The sequence below is a fragment of the Molossus molossus genome, unplaced genomic scaffold (assembly GCF_014108415.1).
Source record: "Molossus molossus isolate mMolMol1 unplaced genomic scaffold, mMolMol1.p scaffold_m16_p_7, whole genome shotgun sequence".
Classification (NCBI taxonomy): domain Eukaryota; kingdom Metazoa; phylum Chordata; class Mammalia; order Chiroptera; family Molossidae; genus Molossus; species Molossus molossus.
The window spans coordinates 13,967,478-13,991,404 of NW_023425401.1; the positions used below are offsets into that span (position 1 = coordinate 13,967,478).

At 44.3% G+C, this 23,927-nt stretch overlaps 1 pseudogene; it reads left to right on the plus strand.

Moving 5' to 3' along the window:
• Positions 1–4,224: 4,224 nt before the first annotated feature.
• LOC118620568 lies at positions 4,225–4,325 on the plus strand (annotated as a pseudogene).
• The last annotated feature ends 19,602 nt before the right edge of the window (positions 4,326–23,927 follow it).

Genomic DNA, 23,927 nt, shown 5'->3' on the forward strand with positions numbered 1-23,927 from the left:
GAAGCTCTCAACCAGTGAGGATGGGGGCTGTGCCTGTCGGTGCTAGTACCTAAATGCCTCGATTCCCTGGCCCCTTGAGTGGGACTACTCTAAAACACGGTTCTGGATCGCCGCCCAGACTTCCACGGCATGACCAGCCTCCAGCTGACCACAACACGACCTGCTTAAAAACCAGCCCTTTGCTAGCGGCCTCCTTTCTTGTCTCACTTCCCCACTCACCTTCTGAGTTTCCTGAAGTCATCCCCCAGATGAGTCCACAGAGTGCCTTTCCCCACTGGTCTCTCCGGAGAGAATGCCTGTCCTGACTGGTCTCCCCGGTAGATGTGCTCTTTGTGTTTTGTTAAGCTGTGGTCAAGGACACCCTGCAGATCTGTACATGAGATTGTCCAGCTCCCAGAGACGTTTGGTCTCTCTGCACAGCCATCCTTAAGACCCAGCGATGCTCCTTCCCAAACTGGTCTGCATGCGTGTTGTCTGAACCGGAAAATCGCAGGCTTACCTTGTGAAAACCCCATGATCAGGGCAGTGAATTAAGCTGCGCCATGCTGTTTTCTTTCTGAAACTGGTATATTCAGTCCCGTATCGTACTTCTGCGACGTGCTAGACCAATACGACACCCTGACAATCCACCTCTCCGAGAAAAGCACAGCCCATTTCTTTACCACAAATCCCATTTTATTCTTGACTTACAGTACATAATTGGGAATATTTCTACAGAGGAGAAATTCATTAATCACTTTTTCTCTCTTAACCTATAGGGTCCTATGAGAATCCAGGCACTCAAGAAACGAGCAACTATACACCAAGAGTGTAGGGTTTCTTGGTAATGGCACTAGCTGAGAATTAGCCATTGTTAGTGGGAAAGTTGAAGTCTAGAGCTTGTTAGCACATTTATTTGGAGCAAAGGTGTTAATGAAAGTAGTATTTGCATTTATTTCTCATCAAGGCCAAATGAAACCAGGTAGAAGAGTCGGGTCACGTTTATCTTCTGGGCCAATTCAGAGCACATATTCTCTTAACAGTGAGACAGTCACATAAGAATAACAGCCAATCGTGTTATTAACCCTCATTATCTGAAGCCAAGTTTTTGGCTCAGGGCACCTCTACAAAGAAGTAGCTGTAGGCCTGGGCACCCGGGAGCCATACCCAGCTACCCAGGGTGGCCATGGCACGTCGCACAGGTCCATTTTCTGGACAGCAGCAGCGTCAACTCCCTCTGGAGAGCTGACCCGTCTCTGAGGGTCCACAATCCATGAGACGTCTGATAACTCTGTGCGTCTCAGGGTAACACTTGTTTCAATTCTCCCCCCTTTCGATCAATTCAAAGTCAAACTCGTTTCAGTGCTGATGTGCCAACACCATCCTCAGGGAGCACTCATTATCTATTTTCTGCTCATTTAAGGAATGTAGGAATGCCTGGTAAACAGTATCTTATTGGAACCAATGAGGCCCACATAAAGCTTAAGGGATGTCAACAAACCTGCTCTTGGCTTTCATAGAATTTCTCCTCCGGTGCCCTGGACAGCCCATACTTTGTCCAGGGAAAGGCTGCTTCAGAAAATTGCACTCTTTATGGCTGCAATTCAGTCTTACATCTGAGTTCCTGATGGTAAAGTAGTTAACGTAAAAGTATATTTTGATATAGAGTCTATAGAAACACACTCCCTCTGTTATTTGGATACTCTCGCCAAGCAGAGACCTTGGGGCTGCTGCTTCGTGACTATTTCGTTTTCCCATTCAATCCATTTTCACTGAAAAGGAGACAGAAGCAGAGAAGCCAATATAGTTTTATTGGATCCAATGCACTGCCACTAAAACAAATATATGTACACTCAGGCCAATACACTTTTATTAAAACAAATAGAATTTAATTCAGACCAGCATTCAATACATTTTCTCAAAGCAATGAAATTAAGCTCTACCAGTACTTCTGCTCAATATGTTTTCCCAATCAGACCCATTTGAACAAAGTGAAATATATTTATCATAGATAACACATTTTTATTAAAAACAAATTCACTGAAACCAAGTTTTGTTCTGAACTGATAGATAGAAATTCTAACCAATAGTACAATTAGATCATAGAAACTGATGTATTTTTACTTTTAGCAAAAAGCATTTCTATTTAGGTCCACTTTGAAGCACACTAATGAATAATAAAAGTTGCTCCAACAATGTCTTTAATGGAGTATTCTCTCAAAAGTATGTCCTTTGGGGTTGAAGTACAATCTAGAGGGGGGGAAACCACTTAGGAGAAAAGAACAGTGCTGGGAATAGAATTATAATAAATTCAGATTTGTAATGATTACATATTTAAGTCTACCTACGTGTACTCAGAGTGAAGCTGTTGGACATGTGGAATGCAAAAGACATGCATGGGGATACTTGAATCCCTCCTTGTGGTGTTTAAACATAAATTTTCATCTATCTGAGGTTAACCAGGGATTATCCTACATAGTGAGAACTTGATAGAATGGGAAGGTCATGTATTTTTGTGGCTCTTTGGAGCGAATTTCCTTCTTGATGCCTAGATCACAAACCACCTTTACATCTTCCAAAGAAGCAGGATACAAACAAGAGTATCCAAACACATGGCACCCGGCCTGTCTACACAGGTCCACCATGCCCCAAACATGAGGCAGGGCCTCAGGTGGAGAAGCACATCCAGAGAAAGTAGAGCCCAGCCCCCCAGGGCACGTTAGGGCTTTCCTTTAATCCAGGGCTGAGAATGCCCTGTTTGCCTCTGCAGTAATCTGCACACCCCATCTTATCTGTTTCCGCCCAACCCTAAGGCTGCAAGTCGTAGACGGAAGCAAAGAATTCTACTGCCTTCACTAAGTAGCCCTGAAGTGGTCTTTAAATCAAGACTGTGGGTTCCCGGCACTATTTCCTCCTTCCTGCCTGATAAAGTGCCCACAAGTCGCTGGGCAAATAATTCATTGACCTCTGGGGCACCCTGGCCTTGAATGGACCAGACCCGCCCTCTGAAACAGCTGGTCACGAGGGATGCCTGGAGCACAGTTAGCACAAGATGTTCACCACAGAATTATATACAAAGGTGTATGCTGGAAACCCAAACATCTAGCATCCATGGGATTGGCTAAATATATTGTAATGACATCTTCCTGATGTATTCTACAGTATTAATATCAGCACGGTATTACAAGCATTCAACGTGGTATTGTAGAGAGATTTATTGACTGGGAAATGTCCATGGTATACTATTAAATAAAAAAAAAAGGTTTGACAAAACATTATGGGTAGTAACTTCTTAACTTTTTTAAATGAACATGCATGTCTATGCATAGACAAACGATGAGAAGATGACCCTAAAATGTTAACAGGGTTAAATGAGTGGTGAGGTTATCAATTTCTCTCTTTTTAAAAAAAATCTGTATTTTACAAATTTCCTACAATGAGCATGTAGTACTTTTTTTCTTTCTTTATTGATTTTAGAGAGACAGGAAGGGAGAGGGAGAGAGAGAGAGAGAGAAACATCAATGAGAGAGAACATCCACTGGTTGCCTTCTGTGTGCCCCCTACTGGAGATTTGGCCCACAACCTGGGTATGTGTCCTAACCAGGAATCAAATTGGCAACCTCTTGGTGTATGGGTCGACGCTCAACCACTGAGCCACACCGGCCAGGCGAGCATGTATTACCTTTGATATAAGAAAAAATTATTTAAAAAGTGATACTTTGTAAAAGATGGTGTTAAGTTCGATCTAAAAGGCAATCACCAAATATATCTGCCTCAGTATCTGCCTCAGTAATACTCAGGGTCTGCCTCAGTAATCTGAATTCTGTATCCCTTCAGAAAGGGGCAGAATTCCACCTCACATTGTTTGTCCTTTTGCAAGACTCTAGTTGAAGACCTTGTTCAACTGGTCATCCAACATGCACTATACAAGAACCCAGGTAATACATGTCTTTTAAAGTTTCTTCCAGAAGCAATGGTTCAGCAGGAAAGATGTGCACACTGTATTTTGTCAGATGACATGAACTATGTCACCCCAGACTTCTCTTTTTGCCTTAGCTTAAGCCATACTTGGCTGTTTTAATGATCTCGTCTCAGATGTCTGGTAACATCTAATGCCTCTACTCCTTTTCAGTAATTTAAGTTCTACTTTCTTCCTCTATCATTTTGTTTTTCACTGTACTTACTTATAAGAGAAACCCAGATTTATTTTTAGAAACATTTGAATTTTTTAAAAGTCGGTAGAATGCTTGCTTTGGCAGAACATGCACTAAAATTGAAACAAAAAAGAAGATGAGCAGTCTCTGTGCAAGGGTGACACGCCAGTTCATGAAGCATTCTATATTTTGTGATGATTGCCAGAGGGGAGGGGCATAGAGGTGTGGGTGAAAAAAAGTGAAGGGGAATAAGAAGTACAAACTTCTAGTTATAAAATAACTAAGTCATGGGGATGTAATAATCAGCACAGGGAATATAGTCAATAATATTATAATATCTTCGTACGGTGACAGATGGTTACTAGACTTATCATGGTGATCACATCATAAGGTATATAAATGTAGGATCCCTATGTTGTACACCTGAAACTAATATAATATTATATAGGTCAATTATACTTTTACCTATAGAGGCAAATCCTAAACAAATATAAATATTTCACCATGATTACACAAAGAAACTTCCTGCTGCCGTCTTAAGGATGTGGTGAGTCCACAGAGCCCCAGCTACACTGGGTAAGTGACAGCTAAGGAGGAGCCCTTGGGAGAACTGACGCTTGGGAGTCATCTCCCTTCCTCTGCTCAGACACAAGAGCCTCTGTCTGCTTGGCACTTACAGGAGCAGGTCGGCTTCCCTGGCTGGAGGAGTTGCTAGGGCACCCCCTGTGGCCTGGAAGTACGGGACAGTGAGCCCAGGAATGGAAGGTATCCTCTCCCCTTCACTAGGATCCTCTGTGTACCCTCTGGAGAGGATTTGCTTCTCTGGGCTTCTTCATGCATGTGGTTCAGCTCCTTCAACTGTGTCCTCATTTGGTGTTTTTCTGTGCCCCGCTGTGAGGAGGAGAATGGGGGTGAGAAGGAGAGAAAGATGGTTTGGTGGCTGGTGGGAGAGAAAGAGAAAAGCAGACAAACAGAAGAGAACACAGAGGACACAGGACATGTTTAATTAATACTGACATTTATCCAGCAGCAATTGAAACATGGGTGGAAATAATTGCTGTTCATTGTATTGTTTTCTCTGAAAATGGTAGAAATAAATAGAACTGTCAAAGTTACAAACTTCCCATCTTCATTAAAAACAAAGAGTTAAGAAATGGAAAGCAGTGCGAGGAGGCAGGCTGTTCTGAGAGTTCTTTTGCTTCACCCCAAAGGCAACGTTCCCAGCAGATTGTCAGTGAGGCATCCGGCTTTCTGTCTCACTGCAGTTATTTCACCTTCTGCTCCCTGGCCAAGGGTTGCTCAGGGCCCCACCCGCACCCCCAGGCCGGGCCTCTCCCAGCCTGGACTTCTTCACAGTCACCCTTCCCCCCTGACCTCCACAGCTCCCCACTCCCCGGTTCTTCCTCCTGGCCCTGGGGATGCCTTCTGCAGAATTGGCCACACATCAGCCCACCCAAACCTGTTAATGACACTCCGAGGTAGACATCCTGTCCCCATTCCACAGAGGTGGAAACTGATCCTCAGAGAAGCCGAGTGGCTGACCCTGGGTCACACAGCTCCTGCATAAACTGAGTGACAGAGCTGAGATTCAGACCAGTCAGCTGACGCCAGAGCGGCTCATGGCCCGCTTCTTGCTGCTTCCCTGGGAAGTCACGGACCGTCTGGCTGGACGTGCACCTGGTGCAGAAAAGGAAACTGAGGCCCAGAAAGGTGAAGTGGCTTGCCCAAGATCAGCCTTGGACTCTCTCGACTCCACCACACTGCATAGCTCATGATATTCAAATACTTTAGCTAATACATTCAGTAAAATTACTGCCACTAAAATTACTTCCAGCATTTTCTAAGAGAAAACAGCTTCGTTCCAGCATCATTCACCATCTTTTTTTTTTTTTTTAAACCAGAGGCCTCATAAACATCACAGCAGTGGTTTTGTTTCATCTCTTTCCATTTCCTCTCCCTGCCCTCAGGTAGGGTGCCAGCGTATGACACATGGTTCGACGGCGGGCCAAGAGGAGAAGGAAAGGCTTGGAAAACAGGAAGGATCGGCTCTCTCTCTCCTCTTCCACTCCAATGTCCTCCCTGTGTCCTTGGGAATCCAACCTCTCTTTCGGGCTTGGGGAGTGAGCGAAGCCAAAGGCTGGGCTCGGAGGGAAAGGGGAGCAGGCCCACCCGGGACCTGGGAAGAACTCGGGACCGCGCCCCACCCACACGACGCAGAGCGCGCTCAGCTGCTGCTTCTCCTTGAGTGGGAGCAGGTCGCTCAGCTGTTTCTCTCAGCTTCAGAGACCCTATGGCAAAAAGAGACCAGACAGACATTTAATTTGTTGCAATGTGAAGGCTGAGCTGTCGATCCAGACAGAGGGTGGTAGAAGCATGGCCCTGAGAATCAAATGGGTTTTGTTCAAAGTGGGACTAAGTAGTCAGTAGGCTAACCACTCGGCTCGGGGGTGTGGGGAGGAGTTTATTCTCTCTGAACCTCAGCTTCCTCGCCTATAAAGTGAGACGCTAGAACTCTTACTCAATATATAAGGGTGGGGCAAAAGTAGGTTTACACTATGAGTATGCAAAACAGTTTATTCTTGTATTATTATTTATTTATTATTGCATAATTTATCATTATTACAACCTACTTTTGCCCACTCCTGTATATATTTGATGAATTGAAATTAGAGTATTTAAAAACATTTGGGTTGCTGGTTTAAAATAAGTAGAATAACCCAATTCCTGTTCATCTGGGATTCAGTTGTCTAGTTTGGAGTTTCAACGGCAACAAAATCTTAATGGCTGAATGTCACTGGGGAGATCCTGAAATTTATTGGGGACCTGTACGCTCCAGGATGGTGGTATCCTAGAGGCAATGCCCAATGCACAGAGTCAGACATCTGATAGACAGACTTGAATTTGCAAGGCCACTCACGAGTGATGGTATGCGTGAATGTGCACACCCACACTCGTGCACACCCCCACACAGGACCATGAAACCCACTAAAAGAAAGGAGAGGGGAAAAAATCATTACATTCAACCAACATGAACCCTGTAGAACTCAACAATGAGGGTAAGTTTTCTCCCTAATGTCCCAACAGGCTAGAGTAGCCACAAGCTTTTAAATAAAGTATTTATTATCCAAACACTAGCAGACATTTTACTTAAATTCAGAAACATTCTTCCAAGAAAGAAAAAGAACAAACAAAACAGAAGGTAAGTGGCGTTTCCCAGTGGCTGGACATGGTGTTCCAGCCACAGAGAATATTCTTTCTTTTAAAAAATTATTATTATTTTTTAATATTCACCGGAGGATATATTTATTGACTTGAGAGAGAGAAAAAGAAACATCAGTGTGAGAGAGATGCATCAATTCGTTGCCTTCGGTACGCGCCCTGACTGGGGATGGAACCTACGACCTCGGCATGTGCCCTGACTGGGAATCATACCCGCCACCTTTGTGGTGCACAGGACAACACTCCAACCCATCCAGCCACCTGGCCAGAGATTATGTTCTTGTCCTGTCAGAAGCTCCAACAGCCCAATGCCACGGTGAAATATCAGTAACCTCTTAACATTTTTCTTGATTTCTTTAAGAGTGAACATTAGGCATGTTAAGAACAACAACCCAATCATTAAGCCCCTTGCGGTCCCCCTAGGAGCCAGCTCTGTCACTTCAATCAGATTATGGACAACTCATGCTCATCCTGGCCATTTGTCTTTTTTGTTTACGAACACACCAAGTGGCATTCTTCTCAGCATCAAAAAAATAGTCAAACAAATTGAGAACAACAAAAGACCCCTCATTATTTACAGTGCTCAGTAACATCTATTTGCTTTCATTAGTTTCCGAACAATGAAGTACAGGCTTCTGATTAAACCTGGCACGTGTTAATTACATCTGAGGTCTGGGGTTGTTTTGCCAACAATAAGGGATTACTTAAGGGTGAAACCTGAGCTGAACTGTGAGGCTCCCGGCCTCCCTGTGCTTTCTCGGTGGAAGTTTCCAGCCTCAGAATGGCAGGAGCGGATGTGAGCTTGTCACAGAAAAGTTACGTTGTTGGGTTGGTTTTGGTCTGAAGCCCTCAACTTTATCACCCGTTTCATGGGCTGCAGTTCAATGGCAGTACAACGCAGTTTGCTCTCTTCTGCTCAGCACTAACAGCCATCCTGAGCCATAATTAGAAGTAAAACCACCACATAAATAACGCGGCAGAAAAAATTGCCACTACGACGAGCCAGACTTTGGCTATGGGAAACTTTAGCAGGTCCTGGGTATCCATCATACTTAAGGGGCACTGCGTGTGTTAGCCTGTATTTGTCTTACTAAAGCCAAAATGGGAGCCATTTAGACTTTCAAATAAGCTTTTAAAAATAGACAATGCCATTGGAAACAGACTGCCTGCTGTTAAGTGTGATGGAGAAACCCTTCGCCAGGAGCCAGGGCAGCTGGGAGGGCTGGGAGGCAGAGGCTAGGAGTCCAGAGGCAAGGAAGGGAGAAAACTGAGGAGGATGCATGGACCTCCCCCAACAGGGAGGCCTGGAAACAGTTCACTGCAGAACCGAGAAGTTCCTGCACACCACTGAGCATGAGAAGTCACACTTCCACTGGGGAACCAGTGAAACTGGTGTCTGAAAACGGTGCTCCATGGCTTCCACTCAGTGATGAAGTAAGAGCAGGGAGACTAACATTTCGAAGCACCTAGGCATCTAACATCGATTTTCTTTCATTCTCATAACAGCCTTAGGAAGTCAGAGAAACATCAAATCTATTGGGTCGTGCACCTGAAAGTGACCTTGAGGAGACAGGGCTGGCAGTCAGCCCCTGCATTTGGCCTGCCCATTTGCAAAGAGGCGGCAGACATGAATTAAGCAGTGTGCCACACACTCATCAGAACAGGTTCCTTCTTCCCTGAATTAGCCTTTCAGGCCAGGATCGGGACACGAACCACAGTAAACCTTTTATGGAAGGAACGTGCTCTGCAGTGCACCGTGTTCTTCAAAACCTGAATCATTTAAAAAAAGTGACTAGAGTACATCCACTTGCTTTTTAATTTAAGTCATATGTATCATTCTATTGATCAGCCAGCACAGCTAAGATCTATTCTTCACGTGGAATGAAAGAGAACATTCCGTTGGATATTCTAAAAGCCCACATGTGTTCCCTAAAGAGGGTGGTTGCTTTCTCCTTTTCCTTCCTTCCTTTGCAAAATCAATCATTCAAAAAGACAAAATTGAAAATAAAAACAAAACAAAATTCATCATAAATTCTGTGTTGAGAGTTTAAAAAGAGAATTATGTTTGGCAGGAAGCAGTTCATTTAGTGCAATGGCCTTAAACTTCCATAGGCAACACAGCTCCATTTCACGTGGGGACTTCTTTCTGTGTTTATATCTGTGCAGGCCACATATGGCGTGACACCGACATTTTTTAAATTAAGATATTAAGTGCTCACTTGTGTGTGTGGACCTGCTATATTCTAACACATTTACTACACGTCTCAGAAAACATAGCTTTGCCAAAGTTGGTGAGTAGCCCAGCATGGTTTATCTCCAGCCCCAGCTCTTTCCCTGAATTCAATACTGCAGGCACAATTTAATGCAAACCCAATTTATGACTTAATGCTCTGGGGACCGTAGTGGGAGAGTGTTACATTATTCTTTTCTAATCCTATTTGTGTTTTAATTTGCTAAGTCTGTAATGAGGTGCATGCCTTGAATAGATTCAAGATCTTTCACATTGCTTTTGACTTTGTTTAATATAATAGATTTTACAGTTTGCATTAAATACCCAGGTGCTATGGTCAGTATTATCTCTTTATTTTCTCAACTAGAGTGAATAAAATTACACCCTGAAAGTAATTGTGCACATGTTTTCTTGTGTATTATAATGGTTTATTTCCTATTATAATTCTTGATTCAAATTACATCTAGTTCTCCAAGTCAATTCTCTGTGGATCCCTACTTCCCCTTTCCACACAATTGTTAGTCTCCAAAGAGAATGGACTCTTGGATGACAACTGATTGGTTGAGAAATAATAGAATATGTTTTCTAGTCTAAGTTATGGTAGTTCAATTAAACAGAAAGTAAGAAAGTGAGGAAAAGAGGGGGGATGAAGGGAGGGAAGGAGGAAGGAAGGAAGGAAAGAAGGAAGGAAGGAAGGAAGGAAGGAAGGAAGGAAGGAAGGAAGGAAGGAAGGAAGGAAGGAAGGAAGGAAGGAAGGAAGGAGGTGTGGTATCACCATACACTCGCTGTCTTATTTCTGACATTCAGCTGCAATGTACCATCCCTAATCAGAGTTGCTATATCACCCAACTTCACTGTGTGTCATTTTCTGTCCCTAACTGTGTTACAGCTAATTATAGTTAAATTCTCTGTTCTATATGCACAATCAAGGGGTGTCTGAAATGCATTTTGCTATTTTCTGAATCCTATTATTGCAGACATGTTTATTACATTCCGAAGATGGCTTTCTGAAATTACATTGGAATTGTATAACCCACCTGCCATTTACACACAAAAGAACCTAAATATTTCTTAACGAGGAGAAAGTTCATTTAGGTCTTTCGTGGTAACTTTTCCCGTGTTAATCTTCTTCCATAACCATTTTTATAAGACTCGCCGCTCAAGCCTCTATATATTTGTAAAAATATCTAAGCTCTCCTGTTAATGTTTATTTTTACATTAATAACAGCACAGTAGTCAAAAAGAAGTTGTAAATAAACTACAGACACCTGGGGTAGAGGCTCCCTGCCATGCTCACTGTGACCTTTTCTCAGACTATGAAGAAAGCGATTGTGAAATTGATCCTAAGTTATAAGGATTTGATCACCCTGAAATAACTCCTCTGGGCTGCCTGTCAAAAGAAAAAAAAATCAAGTTATGTCTTTAAATTTCATTTGGGGCCATTTGAAGAGGAAAGTATGTGCTGTTAGAAAGACACATGATATCTATTGGAAGCGCAGCACCTCGTCATTAATTATTAAGGGAGAAATGGAAGTGTTTCTAAACCACAAGCTTCCCTTTTCCCTTCCAGTGAAGTTTATACTCTCAAATCCCCCCCACCCCAAGCTTACTTTATTACTGGCATTTGCCTGGCAGAGCCAGGGGATATTACTACCTTTTTATTTGCTATTTTTACAGGACCCAACAAAGTGCTTTTAAAATATAGAACCACTTAATTCAAGTCAAGCTTCTTCAATACTCCTTTCATTCAAGCCCTTTCTAATTTGTTTTCCACCAGCCAGGAGCCCAGAGAAGACACTGTGATTTATGTTTTCATTTATTTATTTTATTTGGGCTTTTCATTTAAGAAAAGAAATTCTGCACAACCCCCACCACCCTCGCTCGGTTCTGCATCATCTCTCCCCACTCCACCCCTTTGTATTCGGACCATTAAGATTTTCTCAAGGCCAGACCTTGGAATTTTAAAAAGATCTCTTTGGAGCTTTGACCATGGTCTGGAGGAGGCTTGGCTTGGGGTGCTTCGGGCCCACCAAGGGTGGGTCTGAAACCACTCAGGGTGGACACAAGCCAGTGCTGTAGATTGTCATCTTCTTGAGGACAGGCCCTACCTTTCCCTCCGGTAACACTTCACACCCTGCCCAGCACAAAGCTCCCGTGGGGACAGAGCTGGAGGGACGCAGCCTTTCCCCAGCGATGAGATGCCCCTCCAGGGAGCTCACCTTTGCACAGAGATTCAAGGTGAGTGCCGTGCAGCTGAAGACATTACTGTTCATATCAACCTACCATTTTGGTTTGGGCCCTGGCACGGGGTGAAGGACATTTCTACATGACGTCGAGACCTTGAGCTAAACTGCCCTGCAACCATGGGTTTAAGTCTCATTTCCACATCCTACCTACTCGTTTTGAGTGAGTTATTCCTCCCCTCTACACTGATTTGTCAGTCCAGCCAGTGAGTTAGCAAATACTTATTAGGCACCTACTATATACCAGGCACTGAGTTAGGCACAGTGGGTAACAGCCACACAGACATGATTCCTGCCCACACTGATCTAGTGGGGCCGACAGACAAACATTTTCAGTAAAATGTGACAGGCATGATAATAGGGGAAGCCAGGGAAGCCCCACCACCACCAAAAAAGTGATATATAAGTGACATAAGGCCCAGCCGGTGTGGCTCAGTGGATTGAGCGTGGTCCCATGGACTGAGAGGTCCCGGTTGGATGCCTGGTCAGGGCCCATGCCCGGGCTTCAGGCTTGATCCCCAGTGAGGGTGGTGCAGGAGGCAGCCGACCAATGTTTCTCTCTCACATCGATGTTTCCCTCTCTCTCTCTAAAAGGATCAATAAAAACATATTTTAAAAAATTTTTTTAAGTGACATGAGATCAATTTCCTCCAAGGTAAATAGGAGGTAATATCACACCTGTCTAATGGGGGCGCTGTGAAAATAATAGATAATTTACAATAGGGCTTTGCATTGATCCCCACAAAAAGTAAAAACTCGTTTTTAAAAAATTAGAAAGCAAGTATTGTCATTATTGCTAAGTATCACCCCAGGGGTCCCAGAGAAATTAATATTAGAGAACCACATTTCACCGTTTAGAAGACACACGCTTTACCCTGTAATTCTAGTGCTTTTGAAATAGAGAATTAAATAATGTTGTCTGTAGAACATTAAAGTAAATTTGAAGATAAATGAATTTAAATTAATAGGCTCTCTCAAGTAAAAATCTCTAACAATTGACTCTTCATCAAACACCAGCTTCTCCAGGTCAATTCTACCCACTTCAAAGGGTTCCTCCTCCCACCAAGTCACAGCCCCGGCAGAAGAAAGCCCCTCCAAAGTGTTCTACCCAGTTTCTAAAAGGTAACAGCATTTACTTTCATTTAAAGATAGCCAGAAGACGTTTTTAAGTGGATATTTTAAATGAGGCACATGTGCTCAGTGTAAGTTTAGATTCCACGGAGGCACCTTTGACTCCACCTGTCACCAACAAAGTCACCACTCACCCCAGGAAGCGCTCCGTCCTGGTGGCTGCAGTGTGGGTCAGGTATTCGAGCATCAATGCGCGTGGTCTTTGATTACTTACACAAATGTCACAACTATTTGAGGATAATCATCTGTTACTTTAGCTGTAGCAGCATTCATCTTGGGGGAGAAGACTTCATTTTAGCAAATACTTACACGGGCCATTTTGGTGCCTTCAGATGGGGTTCGAGACAGAGGTGAAGTGCTCTGCTTAGCAACATTGGAGAGATTTTGAGGTTCTGGGAGCAGCCCAAGAAGCAGGGGGGGAGAGGTTTTGAGGGACAGGGCAGTTGGTGGGGGCAGTTTTGAGGGACAGGGCAGTTGGTGGGGGCAGTTTTGAGGGACAGGGCAGTTGGTGGGGGCAGTTTTGAGGGACAGGGACAGGGCAGTTGGTGGGGCAGTTTTGAGGGAGAGGGACGGGGCAGTCGGTGGGGGCAGTTTTGAGGGACAGGGCAGTCGGTGGGGGCAGTTTTGAGGGACAGGGACAGGGCAGTCGGTGGGGGCAGTTTTGAGGGACAGGGACGGGGCAGTCGGTGGGGGCAGTTTTGAGGGACAGGGACAGGGCAGTCGGTGGGGGCAGTTTTGAGGGACAGGGACAGGGCAGTCGGTGGGGGCAGTTTTGAGGGACAGGGACAGGGCAGTTGGTGGGAGCTGCTTAGGAGGAAAGCTGGCAAACAGGAACAATGACCAAACATGATGTTTGATGTGCTCAGTCAGCAGTGAGTTATGTCCCACGCTGCATTGCTAGGTAACTTTAGCACAGACACACAGAATTGTCACCGTAGGTCTATGAACATTGCAGTATATGAGTGCTTATCAGAGACCCACAAGAAAACTGGGGGTGTCTTCATGACCACAGACCAGAGAAGAAATAACAGCCTTGGTGTTTGAGATCCAGAGGTCAGCAGGAACGAGGTATTAGAGGAAAAGACCCCCAAGAATGTGAGCCCCTAGAAAGTCACAGAAACCCTGGGCAAGGCAATGATACCCATACAGCACATGAACAAGAGTATCTGAGCCTTTTACCCACCTGGGCTATGTATCTGCATGGAAACTCAACAAGCCCTTAATCCTTCCATTGGCCATTCTTACTAACTCCGGGGAACCTGAACATTTAAGCAGCTCTGCTGGATGAACCCTCATTTCAGGGTTTGGAATAACCGACAAGTGGAAAGACTACATGGAGCTATTTTTTTAAGAGTTTCAGAGAGATCAGCTCTGGGTCGTTTGCATTTTGATAGTACTGTCCCTTTAAGTAGGAGAACCCTGTCATCAGTGAATGGTTGCTGATCTAATGACTAATTTATAGCAGAGACTCTAATGACCTAATAGCTCATTAGGGTTGACTGAGCCAGCAGGGGTCTTCGAAAATGTTTTTTATTCCACTCTGAGGCTTTGTGAGTTTTCCTGTACATACATCAAACCGTGGCCCAGTTATTAAACTTACAAATGTGAAACCACAGCAAGAACAAGATGGACCTATACAAATATAAGGACAAATACAGAACCCACGTGACAGAGATTTATAACACTGTCAAAATCCTATGATGGGAAGCTAGAGAGAAACATGCTGGGAACCAAATGGGTTCCCAGTAGGTAAGATCTTCAGCCAAGAATTGAGTCGTCACCATGATAGTGTGGGAACAGCTTCAGAGGGAGTTAGTTCACCATTCATTCATCGCTTAATAAATCAATTTTTATTAAATATCTATTACCCATAAGGTAGTATATATAAATGCTTTATAGACATGATAGAAATTTATACAATTGCTATGGTCATTTCACATATAAGAAAATCAAGCCTCTGGTTAGTTAGGAGGCTCAAGAGAGTTATATAATATGTATATAATATATACACACCAGGTAAGGAACAGATCTGAGACATAAACCCAGGTCTCTCTCCAAGTTTCTGCTAGTTTGTTTCTCACCACATTGTCCCTTAAAGGATTCGAACAACTCAAGCATCTTATTTCTTGGAAAATATTAATGTCTAAAGATATAAGGAAAGGTGATTGCTGCTGGTACCTATTTAGAAAGAAGTAGCCAATTCTGAGAGTGTGAATAATTAAAATATCCCAGTAAGCCCCAAGCGACAGTGATGCAGAATTCTCATTCATGCTCCTCTTTCCATCACTAAGACCTCCACTCTTGGGTTACGGATGCCCGGTGGATGAATGAGTTCCCTTCCTAGCAACAACCCTCATTCACTGATGGAGCAGAACTTTGGAGAAACAGAAAGGGATGAGAAGCAAATGCCCTGGAAGATGGACCTGTGGCACAGAAGTATCTTTAGTTACATTTGAGAAGATACCAATATTTTTGTACAGCACAACCAACCCTACCTTATGTGCAACTGAAGTTTTCACTGAAAAGCAAGGTTTCAAGAGTATGGCCAAGGGATGGATTTGAGAGAGAGTTATATCCATACATTTGGCCAAGATAATTATTCTCCAACTCCCATTCAGCAGAGCTGAGGGCTGCTCCCAGGGGTATTAATTCCCGGGAACTTCAGGCTCACTGAACGATGCTCAAGACAAGTGCCAAGGGACATGAGCAGGCTTTGGACAGCGTCTGCCACATCTGCTTTTTCTCTAGAAGAATGACCAGAACAGCCCCCAAGCCCACAGCTGTTCATGAGCATACAGAACAGCAACATATTTTTACCTTAGTAGTGTGTAGCTGATACACACTCTCCAGTACCGGGAGAGTATATAATAGTAGCATAAACATCCTGAAATATGTCAAGCTGTGGAGAGGCAGCTGTTCATCCCTCTTTTAAAGGATTCAGGCAATGTTGGTTGACCTCCATTACAGAATTGGCATATATTAGCTGAAATAATCCTTTAACAGTTTTTTAGTACCCAGCTATATGTTCTGTTATAAGGAATAGCAAATGTTTAATCATAAATATTTTAATGGCTTCAGGGATTCATGGTATTCAATGACCGTGTTAAATGATAATAATCACATCTGGTTTATTACTATAGTAATTCAGCAGCTTCTCTTCAGCAGTTATTTTTTATTGTATGTGCTGTGCTACTGTCATGGTCATTTATGGCAGTAATATTTTAAAGTGGCTCATTTGTTTGTTTAAGGACAGTTCCACAATATATTTCTGTATTAATATACAATTCACACTATTATTTCCAAGCTGCCACTGGAAATTGATCCTGGCCTGTTACAACTGGAGAGGCGGGAAGACACGAGAAATGCCCGAGCAGAGATGGAGTGGAGCGACCAGATGGCGCTGTCCTGGCACCCACTGGGGTTGTGACAACTGCTAGTGAGCCTTATTCATAAATGAAGATGTGCACTAAGAAAGAGTTAAGAAGTAATAAACATAAAGGGAAGACCCTGGAGCTGGGGAGGCATTTCAGGGGAAATACCATCCCAGAGGCAAAGGCATTCGGGAAGAACCCAGACGCCTGGTTTGTAAGGCCGGAGGCAGGCGGCAGGGTTGGGCAGGGATCTCAGCTGCGGTAGCAAAATAATAGTGAGGGAGCGAAGAGTGAAAAAAGGTGAACTCACAAGAGTGAAGCAAGGGCAGATCAAGGTTATCCTCTTGTACACTGGCTTGTACACTGATATTAATTTCAAATCTGCTGGAAGTGGGCACTGGGATTGAACTGCAGAGACCCGGGAGAACAGCGCCCCCTCCGTGTCCTTGCGTTGGAGAGGCTCGGAGCAGAGTGTCACACTGGACTCGCGTGTGATGCCTGCTGCACTTTTGCCTCCTATGTCACGAGGTGTTGCTTGCGATGGGGTAAATATTAGCCTGGAATCATATATTGCTCTTTAGAGGGGAAGGGGGGAAGGCGGGGGTTGTTAATAACCCAGGAGAGTTAATTTTCTGTAACATTCTGCTGAACCAGGTTGTGGAAATTCAGAGGAGTCCAAAGAAAACTGCCAGGCTCCTGCTCTGCTTCCTCTTGGCTGGATCCTGATTGGTTGGGTGACAGAGGGCAAATGGCTTTTGTGGCTATGAATGATGTATGACTGTAAAATGGTCTGTAACCAGAAGTGCCAACTGACATGCCTGCTGATTTAACGGACACCCAGGGTTATGTTTGCACAGAGACGCTTAAATAAACACGTGCTAGGTTTGAAGTCGTTTACTAAGCAATCATTTCTCCCGCTCGTCTTTTCCATTTTATTTTACTTCATCATAAAGTCGAGGAGAGTAAAACTGTGATTCCCTTTTTTATAATAATGAAGATTTACTCATTGCTCTGGCGGCTCCTCTTTCTTCCTCTCTAAGGAGTCCGGCCGGTTCTCCCTCTTCCTACCTTCAGGGGGCGCTGCAGTAGACTTCCCGGAGCCCAGGCAGTGCTGGCCAGCGTTGGCAAGTGCAGCCACGTGAATGAGTCCTTTGGGAGTGGAAGGGCCGTGGTCTAGCTGCTTTTGTTTTTGGTGAATTAGGAAAAGAAAGCCCCGAGGCCTCATTTCATCCCTGGAATGGGAAGATTTCAGCTACAAATCGGCAAAGGTACCAGAGTCTGGAAACATGATCTGCTCTTGAAGGTTTTCAAACTCAAAAGTATCCAGTGAGCCCTGGGTGGTTTTGCTCAGTGGTTAGAGCATCTGCCTGTGGACCAAAGAGTCGTGGGTTGGATTCCAGGTCAAGGGCAGTACCTTGGTTGGTACGCTGGTCACGGTCGTGTGGGAGGCAACCAGTCGATGTGTCTCTCTCACATGGATGTTTCTCTCTCTCCCTCCCTCCCACTCTATCTGAAGATAAATAGAAAAATATCCTTGGGTGAAAATTAAAAATAAATAAGTAAATGAAAGAACAGAATGCTTTTTTAAAAAAAAAGTATCCAGTGAGCTTGCTGGTTTCTTCTAATACATTGCTACACCCATAGCAGTGATGATTCGTGAAAAGTTAGATTTGGGCCTGGAAGCTTAATCTATATAATTGTTATAGGGCTACTGAATGGTCATTAGAGGAATGTAAATTTTACAGAATGTAAGTTTTCTCAAATAAATCAATCTGAAATCCATAAGACACACATTCCTGGTTCTATCCGTAGAAAATATCCTGTAAGGTCTATTCGACTTCATATTCCAAGCTGAGTCAGGGATGGCAAATTCAACCCCATTTTTTTCCCACTGGATCTCAACTGGAATTTGTAACCTCTTTCACCGAGGCCTCCAAGTAGACACTCCACGTTGATCTGAGTTGGCTCTCAAGATAAGACTTAATTTGCTGCTCCTGTTCTAGAACTTTTAGCTCTTTATTAAGAAGAGGAATTTAGCCCTGGCCAGTTTGGCTCAGCGGTTAGAGCGTCGGCCTGTGGTCCGGAGAGACCCAGGTTCGGTTCCCACTAAGGGCATGTACTTCGGTTGCAGTTTGTCCCCGGCTCTGGTTGGTCGTGCGGGTGGCAGCCACTCGATGTGTCCCTTTCACGTCGATGTTTCTCTCTCTCTCTCTCTTCCTCTCTCTCCCTCCCACTCTATCTGTACAAAAAATGGAAAAATGTCCTCGGGTAAGGATAAAAAAAAAAAGAAGAAGAAGAGGAATTTACAGAACTTCCCATCTTTGTGTATGGCCTGGATTTTTCTTTTTTAAAACTAGTAGAATTGTCTGTCTTTAAAAGAGTATGCAAACGGCCCTGGCCGGTGTGGCTCAGCGGTTAGAGCATCAGCCTGCGGTCCAGAGAGGCCCGGGTTCGGTTCCGGCTAAGGGCACGTGCCTCGGTTGCAGTTTGTCCCTGGCCCTGGTTGGTCGTAAAGGTGGCAGCCACTCGATGTGTCCCTTTCACGTCGATGTTTCTCTCTCTCTCTCTCTCTCTCTCTCTCTCTCTCTCTCTCTCTCTTCCTCTCTCTCCCTCCCACTCTATCTGAACAAAAAATGGAAAAATGTCCTCGGGTGAGGATAATAAAAATATAAAATAAAAATAAAAGAGTATGCAAACCCATCTGATTCTGGTGCCTTGTGCAACGATAACCTTCAATCAACGTTCTTCTCTGGTAATCAGTCTACTCAAGTTTCAGTTCTTCTTGGGTCGATTTTGATAATGTTTGCTAGGAAATTGGCTATTTTAGATTTTCAAATGTATTGCTATGAGCCGCATTTCAAATGTATTGCTTTAAAAAAAAAAAAGGCTACACGTTTCCCTCTGAGTACAGCTTTCCCTCTGTCCCACAGATTCATGTGAAGTGTTCTGCTTTCCCTTGCTCTTTAAATACTTTATAATTTACCTTTTTGTTTTCTCTTTTGCCAAAGGGTTATTCAAGAGTGTATTTAAGTTTTCTTGTTTGCTTAATTCCTTCATCCTTTTCACCTAACCTCCAAACTCCTTCCCTTTTGTTTCTACATTGACTGTGAAATAAGTTCCCAAAAATGTCTATTAAAATAATAAAATAAATTTTTAAAAAATTCTAAAAGAGTATATTGCATAATGTCTAAGTATATTTTTACTCACCTTTTGAGTATTCATGTCTAATGTGAGCTTATAATGAGAGAATGTGGCCGATCTCTATTCCCCAGCCTGATGTAGTCCGTTCAATCGTGCCGTCTGACGGGTTCTTCCCGTCTGGTCCTGTGCGCACTGGGTTTACTGCCCATGTAGTATTTTTTTTTTTATGTAGTATTTTTAAACTTTCTAAACCCATTTTCCTAAGCACTTTTTTTTTTTTTTTTTTTTGGTCACTGAAGAGTTTTTTTAATTGAGATATAATCATCATATAACATTGTGTAAGTTTAAAGTGTACAACATGTTGATTTGATACATGTACATGTTGCAATATGATTACCACCGGAGCATTAGCTAACGCCGCTACCTTATCCCATAATTGTGAGAACAATTAAGATCTAGTCTCTCAGCAACTTTGGAATTTATAATACAGTATTGTTGACTATAATCACTATGCTGCGGATTAGATCTGCAAGATTTATTTACGTACTAGTTGCAGAAAGATGGAAACATTGGCCTCAATGTCTCTCCATCTTCCCTTCCACGCGGATCCTGTGGTAGTTGCCATTTATTGAGCACTTCATATGCTAAGCACTGTGCCAGAGTCTTGACATCTTAGCCCCTTTGTTTGTGACAATCACCTGTGGGAGATGGGATTATGCCTTTTTTACAAACAAGAAAACTGAGGGTCAGTAAAATAAATAATTTGCCCAAGATCAAAAAGCTAGTTAGTGGCCAAATTAGGATTCAAACCCAAATTCTGCCTGCTGCAAAGCCCATGCTCTTCATCATCATTAGATCCTGCCTCCCTCTCGTCCATGTCTTCTTCTCCAGTTTCTCCAAACACACATGGTACAGGTAGGGTCCATTCTTTGTCACAGGCCAGGTGGTTGATGATGGGCTCCTGAAGTATGGTCATGGCATTCCCTGCTGGGGACCAGACTTCTTCGCTGGGGGGCCCACAACTGCTGAGTTGTGTCTGCAGATTGGGGGACATAAACGGGGAATATACCACAGTAGCAGTTCTCTGAGTCACCTGAAGTGCTTGTTAAGACATGGACTGCTGGGCCCCTCCCCCAGAGTTTGTGAATCAGTGGGTCGGGGAGAATGTGCGTTTCTGACCTCCTGAGTAATGCTGATGCTGCTGGTCGGGGACCACACTTTGAAACCATGAGATGAGAGCAAGAGCGTGGGAGGGGAGGGTGTTGAAATCAGCACCTCTTCCCCCCAGAGCACCTCTTCCCCCGTGGTAGCTTTGGAAATGACTTTTCTCTGAGAAACAGAGCCAGGTTGATATGTGAGTGGGGCTAACATGTGAATGAGTGCCTCTCCACGGGCTGAGCTTCCCGCAGCCCAGACGCCCAGCTCCCACACTCTGATCGCCAACTTACACAGCCTTCAGGGCTCGGGTCCAATGCCACCTTCTCCATGAGTTCCCCAAGACCCCTGACCACAGTAACCTCTGCACCTGTCACATTCTGCCGTGGGTTTTCAGCAAATGTGTGTTCATTTTTTCCCCCAGAAGTGAGTGTGTGTGTATGGCCAGAGGGAGGTGCCTGCTGGGTTTTGGGGTCTTCCCCAGGTTCCTCACAGTGCCTTGCACAGAGTAGATAACAACAAGGTATTTATTAAATGAAAAAACAAATGAATGTTCATATTTAACTCTACTTCTTCTAACTAATGCTTGTATCTCACAGGATCTTTCCTTTCTTAGTTGAATGAGAAGCAGTGTAGAACTTTTCCATCGAATGTTGGATCGAACACTGTTACAGTCTCCCTCCTGGGCTCTCCTATATTGTCTCCTGTGTCAGTTATCATTCACAACCTAAGATTAAGTCCCTTTGTGCTCAGATTTTTATCTTCCATCTCCTGCTCATGCTGGTTCAATTTTCTGCCAGCCATCTATCCACCCCAACTTTTACTGAGCACCAACTATGTGCCCAACAGGCACTGGGAAACTAGCAGTGAACAACAGCCAACAAAACTCAAGTGAAGATAAATAGAAAACCAAAAAGTAGCCTCAATAACATGTCCGAGGGTGACAAGGACTGTGGAGAAACTAAAACAGGGACGTGGATGGCCAGGAGAGCAATCTCAAATGGGTCAACAAGAAGGCCTTGTTGAAGAGGCAACATTCGAGCAAAGACCTGAAGATGGTGAGGCAGTGACCTAAGTAAGGGGCCAGCTGAGCAAAGAACCAAAGACATTGGGGGGAAGAGTATTCCAACCAGAGGAGCAGGTCAGCGTGGCTGGGCAGCATGAACGATGGGGAAAGGAGGAATTGGTCAAGATTAACAAGAGGAGGGGTGGCAGAGGGACTTGATGGCCAATATAAGAATCTTGACTTTTATTCCACGTCATGTGGGAAGCCATTGGAGCGTTTTGAGCAGAGATGTGACACAATCCTGCCCTAATTTAGGAGGCAAATTCTGGTACCTGTGTTGAGAATAGACTGTGGTGGGGCAAGGGCAGAAGCAAGGAGACCAGTGTGATAATCCAGGTGAACAGTGATGGCAGCTGGGAAAAAAGTGGAGGTTGTGGGGGTGGTGAAAAGCTGGGGGTGCTGGGTGTCTTTTGAAGGTCTTTGGAAATGAAATCCTCCTTGGAGACAACTGAACTTAATTCTGCACAGTTATTGGTCATGGCTGTATGTTATTCACGGGGCTTTACTTAAATGTGGAATCCGTGCATAGAATTTGGTGAATGCCAGAGTTCATGAAAAGACAAAAATGTGTCTGGCTTTTAATCTAATTCAACCCCCTTGTGGGTCATCTTCTGAAAGCAAGAAGCCTGCAGGTTCCAGTTTCAGTTTGCACTCAGACTTCCCCGCCTTTAAATGGAACATCCTCTTCCCTCTCCCTCCTTTACCTCTAGGTCCCCCCTGAGCTCTTTGTAAATGTCCTGGGGACACCCTGAAGCTGTGGGGACCCACAGATTTTGAGTCCTTTGACTCTCACTCTCCAGTGCCGCTGGACAGCCAGAAGCCCAGCTGGCTGGCCACACAGAGACACTCCTGCCGGGCCTGGGCCGCCAGCCAGGAGCAGGTCTGGAGTTTGCAGCTCAGCGAGGGCAGAATGCTGGAGTCCGGTCAAGAGAACAGATGTGCATTATGGGCCGATCTAACCGCAGAGAAACATTTCCCCACACCTTTCAAAGGTGCACAATTGCCTGGTTAAGCCAAGGCAATTTGACACACATTACCTTGTTCATAAACAGGGGGGGAGGGAGAGAGAGGGAGGGAGCCCTTCCTCCCCGAGGGTGTGCAAACAGTCGGAGAGCAAGCCAAGGCCTCGGCAATGCTGCAGAGCCACCTCGAGAAAGAATTGGCCGTGGAAGGAGCCCAACAACATATTAATGGCCTGGATGGTGCCACACTCAGGCCAGACGCAAGAAGCTATTGATCATCTGTTCACTCTTCACTTCAAAGCACAAGTGGAGCTCTTTACACAAGGGGACAAAAGCCTCCATTCCCTTTAAAGGCGCCCGCCCCTGCAGGCTTTCTTTCACTCCTCCAACACCTACCCATCATCTGTTCTTCTTCATAGTGCCTGCTATTTCTGGTCATTTCACGGAATCCCCAGGAAGTGGCAGCATATTTGTTCTTAAGACACTTAAAATAGAGCTGGGGAGACCAGATGTCTATTAAGTGCAACACCCAAGGCAATGGAGCAATAATGTTGAAAGAAAGGACTTCCCCAGTGGGACCAGTCCTGTATTCTCTGCACTGCCTGGAATGTTCCATCGACCAGTTCTGTCCACTGCCTTCCGCACCCCCCCCCCCATGCCACGCCCCTGGTGACCGCCATCTCCTCCTTCCCGACTGAACTCAGGTCAGTTCCTGAATGAAACACCCCCAGCACATACCTCTCTCCCCTGCTCCCTCTCCTCTGGCTCTAGACACGCAGAGTCCTCTCCACACCCCTGCTTTCGCACCTAACTATGCGCAGTGTTGGCACATAATGTGTGCTCGGGTAATACTGATGTCCATGAATTGAAAGTCTGGGCTTTGAGTTATCTCAGGGAGCTTAAGGGGATCACTTTTATGATGGGGATAGGAGAGAATATGAGTGAAGACATGGGGGTGAACTGGACAAAAGCAGCTATTACTTACCAGGTGAGACATTGAGTCCAGCGCTTCTCATGATACATGGAATGGAAAAATTTGTAACTTTGCATATTCTGTATACAAGTTTTTGGGGGGTGTTTGTCTGGATTGCTTATTCAATCTCCTACGATATTTGCACAGAATCACTCTTTTTATTTTAATAGTCAGATTTATCTTTTTCATTATTATCGCTTTTTATGCCCCAAGAAAACTTTAACTAAGACAAAGTCACGAAGATTATCTCCTTTGTTCTGTTTTACAATTCCAGACTTTACATTTAGGTCTCTGAGCTATTTC